Here is an 8265-nt window from a genome sequence, read left to right as displayed (position 1 = left end):
ATGTTTAATCTTTTGTTTTATGTTTATACTTTTTTCTCTTATTTAATAAATGTCTACCTCAAGATTAGGAAGATATTCTCCTATGTTTTCTTCTAAAAACATTCTTTTAATTTTCATATTTAGGGGTACAATTTGTTTGAAATAAAAATTTTTTGTGTGTATATAATGAGATAGGCATCACACTTTCCTTGACCAGTTGATCCACCACTAATTTACTGAAAAAAATGTATAAAAGTGTTTATTTATTTAATATATTCCTTATTGAATGAAAGCTTTAAACTCTACGGTGCTTTACAATCTTCAAAAGTGTTGCACAAGTGATTCCTACAGTTGGTAATGACCCTTTTTCTCCTTCCCCTATACTGCCTCTTTCCCCTCCCCTCTCCACACGTAACTAGTTTGTTCTGTGAGTCTGACTCTTTTTTGCTTTATTCACTAGTTTGTTGTATTTTTTAGATTTCAGATATCATACAGTATGCGTCTTTTCCTATTTGACTTATTTCACTTAGTACAATGCCCTCCAAGTCCATCCATATTGCTGAAATGGCAAAATTTCCAGAATGTGTAAAATTTAAACTATAGATAAAATGTGAGGAATGTAAGGTGGTAGTATTCCAACATGAGGGATTGGAAGGCAGTGCCATAGGAGTAATATAATTAGGAATGAGTAAGTAGGGGGATATCAAACTTTAACATTCATAAGTATTACCTATGAAACTATTAGGTCCTGAATAGGCCTCCCTCCACCCATCCTCCCCCAAAATTCAGAACACGTGGTCTGCTGTGGATCATACATAATTTGTGGACTACACTTTGGGAAATGCTAGTAAAGGCATGGCGGATACTGTAGGTCCCTTTCTTTTTTAGATCATGTTGGTATAATTACTTTAAAAACCCTGTGGACTTCCCAAGTGTCCATTTATAATCTATTTCATTATATAAAAGTCAGGGGACTTCCCTGGTGTTCCAGGGGCTAGGACTCCACGCTGCCAATGCAGGGGGCCTGGGTTGGGTCCCTGGTGGGGGAACTAGATCCCACATGCTGCAACTAAGGGTTTGCATGCTGCAACTAAACATCCCACGTGCCTGCTGCAACTAAACATCCCACATGCCTGCCGCAACTAAGACTGGGCACAGCCAAATGAATAAATAAACAAATATTAAGGGAAAAAAAAAGCCAGGCCCATAAATCTCTTTCAAATAAGCTATTATCTACCTTGGACTCTCTGTGAAGTTGTGGTGGGAAAATGGCTTCAGATTTTTAGAAGCCCCACTGTTTAAACAGAGAACATCTGCAAGGTAGGCTTTTAAAAATCCTTAGAACTTCTGTTTGCAAGGATCTAATCTGCTCCACCTTAAACCTCTCTGACTTACTTGCTAAAGAATCTTGTAGTTCTAGCCTAGATTTACTTTCTGCTCTGAAGTCATTTGAAAATTGTTCGCCATCAACAGTAGATTCCTACAACTGACGATGGGACAAGATTAACTACAAAATTTATGAAAAGAAACTGGAAGAAAGTTTAGGAATCATTCAAACCTGATGCTTTGTGTAATACTTCAGTTGTTGATTTGTACTTCTTTCAATCAAAACATTTTTTTCTTTTTCAGAGATATGCTATTTCTCTTTGCTCAATACTAAATAACTTTTGACAAAAGTACTCATTGAACTTTTCAGTGGAGTATCTGTGCTTGGATCTGAGCTTTTCACTAATCTTGACACTATATCCTCTATTGTTAGGCTAGAAGCTGAAAGCAGTTTGTTACTGTTGACCTGTATGGCTCCTGTAATTTAGTTTCTTTTCAATCTCCTGAACCAATGGGAATTCAGATTTCTCATAATAGTCCTGATACACTCAGTAGAAGAAAATACAGTTATAGAAAAATAAAATTTAAAGTCAAAGAAGGAAAAAAGTGGTAAACAAAAAATCTCTTTCATTGACCTTTAGCTGACAGTAGACATCTCCTTTCTCTCCTGGTAATTTCACAGGAGGTAGACTCTGAGTTTCTAAGCATGATGAATATTTTTTGGTTAGTATTTAAATTCACGGTTCATTGTTTTTTTGCAAATTCTGCTCTTCTTTATTGTTGTCCTTGAAAAATCAGAAGAACTGATTCATAAGAGCGTAACACAAGACTAGTAATCTATTTACCCTATTATATGGTTGAGGGTAGTACCAATAGAGGTTTTGTGGGAGCGTATTGTTTTATCTCAGTTGTTTCTGACCTGAAATGAAATAAATCTTAATCTTGAGTTCTACTCTGTGATTGGCGCTGTAAACTCAGTCCATCTGTGAACAGATCTTTTGACAATCACTGATGTCATTACCCAGACACAATAGAAAATGACAGTGATGTTCAATACTTAGAAGATAAGGGTACCTCACCAACAAACACTCATTGAGAGTGACTTCTGATGAGATGCTAAAGAACACTGAGCTTTTTCTAGAGAAGTCAGAGCTCACAATCATACAAGCAAAAAATAAATTACTGGATTAAATGGGTAAGTATAATTTTTGGTCAGTTAAGGAAATGAATGCTTGGTGAACATGACACATCATAAACTAAAACAAAAGTAATAAGGCTTAAATAACAGAACATTGCAAATAAATATGAAATATTTGGGTTGGGTTAGATGATTTCTATCATCCCTTGAAGATCTAACATACATTTTTCATACTGCTGGAAAAATTAGATTAATGAGAATTCACGAAAAAAGATAAAGATCAGAGTACCACATTCATGTCCTAGAAAATGTGGGACAATATGAGTAACGAGCACACATTAGCATGACAGTCAGTCAGAGTTTTCCCTTCAACTTGCCAAGAAAGCACTGTCCCCAAAGACATGTAAACAGGATGTTTGTGAAGAGAAGCTAGTGAATGAATGGGCAAGCCACTGTCAGATGGTTCCCTCTGGGATACAGAATAAGCCCGGGTGTCATCAAGGATATATTTTGGGAGAGTAGAGATGGGTTGGGGCTGACATAAACAAGAGCCACGATACAGCAAATATGTTGAATTCTTTCAATGTCTCAGGGAACTTAGTTGGGTGACCAGCTGTCCCAGATTTCCTGAACTTGGGGGGTTTCCTGGGATAGGAGACTTTGAATAACAAATGAGGGAAAATCTCAGGCAAACTGATAGAATTAAGAAAACACAAAACAGCTAATTGGAAGCCTCTGCATTCAGTCCAAATAGAACTATGCTGTGTCTCCTGGTAGAAGCCTTCCTCCCTTGGGAATTAAGACCATATAACACTGCAGAGATCAGAAGCAAAATTTTTAGAAGCAGATGATTAAGTAGGATAATGTGAAAAGCTGTTCTCACTTTTTCCCCTTAGATTTCGGACATGACTGAAGCGACTTAGCAGCAGCAGCAGCAGCAGTTTGAACCTATATACTCTGTCTGTGGGGTGAAAAAAAAAGCCAAACACTGTGTGGATCACAACAAACTGCGGAAAATTCCTAAAGAGACTGGAATACCACACCAGCTTACTGAGAAACCTGTATGCAGGTCAAGAAGCAACAGTTAGAACCAAACATGGAACAATGGACTGGTTCCAAATTGGGAAAGGAGTACTTCAAGGCTGTATATTGTCACCCTGCTTATTTAACTTATATGCAGAGTACATCATGAGAAACACTGGGCTGGATGAAGCACAAGCTGGAATCAAGATTGCCGGGAGAAATATCAATAACCTCAGATACGCAGATGACACTACCGTTATGGCAGGAAGTGAAGAGGAAATGAAGAGCCTCTTGATGAAGGGAAAAAGGAGAGTGAAAAAGCTGACTTAAAACTCAACATTCAAAAAATGAAGATCATGGTATCTGGTCCCATTACTTCATGGCAAATAGATGGGGAAACAATGGAAACAGTGAGAGATTTTATTTTTGGGGGCTCCAAAATCACTGCAGATGGTGACCATAGCCATGAAATTAAAAGACACTTGCTCCTTGGAAGAAAAGCTATGACCAACCTAGACAGCATATTAAAAAGCAGAGACATTAGTTTGCCAAAAAACGTCTGTCTAGTCAAAGCTATGGTTTTTCCAGTAGTCATGTATGGATGTGAGAGTTGGACCATAAAGAAGGCTGAGCGCCTAGGAATTGATGCTTTTGAACTGTGGTGTTGGAGAAGACTCTTGAGAGTCCCTTGGACTGCAAGGAGATGCAATCAGTCAATCCTAAAGGAAATCAGTCCTGAATATTCATTGGAAGGACTGAGGCTAAAGCTGAAGCTCCAATACTTTGGCCACCTGATGCAAAGAACTGACTCATTGGAAAAGACCCTGATGTTGGAAAAGATTGAAGGCAGGAGTAGAAGGGGACGACAGAGGATGAGATGGTTGGATGGCATCACCAACTCAATAGACATGAGTTTGCGCAAGCTCTGGGAGATGGTGAAGGACAGGGAAGCCTGGTGTGCCGCAGTTTTTTTGTGTCACAAAGAGTTGGATACAATTGAGCAACTCAACAACAACATTGCATCTTGTCGAAGAGCACCCTAATGTTGAAAGGCAATGTTTCTCTCACTTGTCACCAAAACTGGGTCTTTGATAGCCATCCCAACAATTCTATGTCAGCTACTTCTATTCCTTTTGTGTGTGTACTGTGAAATGATTTTGTCAGAACAAGTTGTGTGGTATTTTGTGACCATGAATAGGCATGCAGTATGTAAACAGATGTTAGTGATGGCAGAAGATTTGTATGCAGGGAAAACAAATCCATATCTAGAAGGAGTGTCTATTTCTGGGGGGACCAATCACTAACTGCTTCATATGGAAAGTGCTTGATAAAATCAACCTGCCATCTGATGGCTAATGTTTCCCCCAGGATATGATGTTATACTAGGGTTCACTGTAGGTCTCTGATGTTGGCAGGCATGGCACATAGCAGTGGTGGTAGACAGATTTATCTTGATGAGAAGTCTGTGAACTTGCACTGCTGTAGAACCTCCATCTCTGCCTTATGACCACTTTACTTTTGAATTCATTGAACACATTGCAGATTGGTGGAGGAAAGAGATGGGTGTACCTGTAGTGGCCCATCTTATCTACCTGAATATAAAGAACTGCAGTCTTTTACCCTAGATAAGCATTCCTACAGGAAAGAAATATCCTTACATTCTATGTTTATTATTAAGTGTGCATACCTACATGCTTCTTCCCCAAACCTCCTTGGTACCAGTTCTCTAGTCTTTTACCTTCTAATTCTAAGTCTCTGACTTCAAACCCATAAATTTTTGTAGGCATAAACATATGTGCATCTCTCCTTCCAGGAAAAGTGCAAACCAGATACACAGCTTTACTTTCTGCCCTGTGGGAAAATTTATTCCCATAGTTCTTCAGGGCCACCCCTGTAAAACTGTAGCAGTTTACTTTCATCTAAGAGATGAAAGTAATCAGTTTCTATAGCAGTTTACTGCTGTAAACTGTAGCAGTTTACTTTCTGTAGAAGTTTATTTTTATTTAGTACTCACATGTTATGCAGTTGCATTTCTAAACTAAGATCAAATTTTTTCTTCCTTGATTAGCTGGAATTTCTCATGAGACCACAGGTATGAATGAAGGCGAGGTGGTACTGGAGTAGATGGTGTGGAACTTTTAGCTACTTCTTTATGTAACTCATTTGTGCTTTCAGAACCTGTTCAAACTAGATCTTGCAAAAGCCGTATCTTTTTGATGATGAACACATTTTCCCACTCCCAAGTTTATGGGTTGATGGGTCAGATTGCACCCAGTTCATAATGGGCAACTTGGGTCACCTAAGTGGTTAGTGTTCCAAGGTCAACTACTTGATCTTTTTTTTTGATTGGAGTATAGCCAAATAACAATGTTGTGATGGTTTCAGGCGGACAGCAAAGGAACTCAGCCATATATATACATGTACCCATTCTCCCCTAAACTTCCCTCCCATCCAGCCTGCCACATAATACTGACATAGCTCTTTAACTTGCTGCAGAAGGGAAGTGGGAGAAATTTATGGATTCTGTTCATTTAATAAATTACCACGTATTGTCATACTGTGTGTTGGGCATTGTGCTATAACCTTGCTGAAAGCAAGTACGTGATCTTGATTAGAGGACAATTGACGAGCATATCCCCAAGTCTGCACTATGATTCTCCTACTGAGACTTGCTAGTGGTTTTGCAGAGTTATCTCGTCTTCATCTGCTGGGTCACAAGTCTCAATTGACCACAGGGCACATGAGTCCTAGACATGCTAGAGTGCTTTCTTGATCTGGGCTTCATTCAAAATTAGTAGCCTGACAGTTTGTCCAGAAAATGAGTTAGACTAGCAGAGTCAAATGTAGTTGCGTGTTGGATTCAGAATCCAAAGATATGTGATGATTAATTTTATGTATCAATGTGACTAGGTCACAGTATCCAGATATTTGGTCAAACAGTATTCCAGATGTTTCTGTGAAAATATTTTTTTTTTTAGATGAAATTAACATCTTAATGGACTAACTTTGGGTAAAGCAGATTATTCTCTATAATGTGGGTGAGCCTCATTCAATTAGTTGAAGGCCTTGAAAGACAAAACCTGACCTCCCCAGTAGAAGATGGAATTCTGCCAGCAGACTGCCTAGGGACTTGAAGAACAATATTCACTCTTCTCTGGGTCTCCAGCCTGCCTTGCCCAGCTGCAAGATTTTGGACTTCCCAGCCTCCACAATCATGTGAATATGTAAGAAATGGGTTCTGTTTCTCTGGAGAATTCAGACTAATGCAGATGCCTTTTTCTTGGTGGTTCAGTTCAGTTCAGTTCAGTCGCTCAGTCGTGTCCGACTCTTTTTCACCCCATGAATCGCAGCACAGCAGGCCTCTCTCCATCACCAACTCCCGGAGTTTACTCAAACTCACTTCCATCGAGTTGGTGATGCCATCCAGCCATCTCATCCTCTGTCGTCCCCTTCTCTTCCTGCCTCCAATCCCTCCTAGCATCAGGGTCTTTTCCAATGAGTCAACTCTTTGCACAAGGTGGCCAAAGTATTGGAGTTTCAGCTTCAGCATCAGTCCTTCCAATGAACACCCAGGACTGATCTCCTTTAGGATGGACTGGTTGGATCTCCTTGCAGTCCAAGGGACTCTCAAGAGTCTTCTCCAACACCACAGTTCAAAAGCATCAATTCTTCAGTGCTCAGCCTTCTTTATGGTCCAACTCTCACATCCATACATGACCACTGGAAAAACCATAGCCAGACCACCTGACCTACCTCTTGAGAAACCTATATGCAGGTCAGGAAGCAACAGTTAGAACTGGACATGGAACAACAGACTAGTTCCACACAGGAAAAGCAGTACGTCAAGGCTGTATATTGTCACCTGCTTATTTAACTTATATGCAGAGTACATCATGAGAAACGCTGGGCTGCAAGAAGCACAAGCTGGAATCAAGATTGCTGGGAGAAATATCAATAACCTCAGATACGCAGATGGCACCACCCTTATGGCAGAAAGTGAAGAGGAACTAAAAAGCCTCTTGATGAAAGTGAAAGAGGAGAGTGAAAAAGTTGGCTTAAAGCTCAACATTCAGAAAACTAAGATCACGGCATCTGATCCCATCACTTCATGGAAAATAGATGGAGAAACAGTGGAAACAGTGTCAGACTTTATTTTTTGGGACTCCAAAATCATTGCAGATGGTGATTGCAGCCATGAAATTAAAAGACGCTTACTCCTTGGAAGGAAAGTTATGACTAACCTAGATAGCATATTAAAAAACAGAGACATTACTTTGCCAACAAAGGTCCGTCTAGTCAAGGCTATGGTTTTTTTCTTAGTGGTAAAGGATTGCAAAATGCAGTCACTTGGGAATATAGATTGTAACAGAAGACCAGAGTAGGACTGCAAAGTGGGAAAATAGAGGGGCAAGGCTGGAACCCTGAGGAACATCAACCATAAGAGACAGAGAAGAAAAACACAATACCTGAGGAGCTTCAGGCTGGAGAGAAGGAAAAGAGGGGCCAGAAGAGCTGTGTGGTAAGGTCACTGAGACCAAGGAAAGAGAAGCCTTACAGGAAGCAATCAGCTGTGATATGTGACAGAGAGGAGTTAGCAGCAGGGAGATCCTCGGTGACTTCAACAACCCAGTTGTTGGTGCAGAAGCAGAAGTAGGTTCCCGGAGTATAAGCAGTGAGTGAATGGGTAGTGAGAATACAGTCAAGTGAGTTGCTTACCAATCTACCAATCAATGAAAAACCTGGTTTTGAGGGAAATGGGTAGATGGGGTGATCTGGAGTTTGAAAGAACTAATTTCCCC

Source organism: Cervus elaphus, chromosome 12 (assembly GCF_910594005.1).
Source record: "Cervus elaphus chromosome 12, mCerEla1.1, whole genome shotgun sequence".
In the NCBI taxonomy this organism is placed as follows: domain Eukaryota; kingdom Metazoa; phylum Chordata; class Mammalia; order Artiodactyla; family Cervidae; genus Cervus; species Cervus elaphus.
This window is presented reverse-complemented; position numbering follows the sequence as displayed.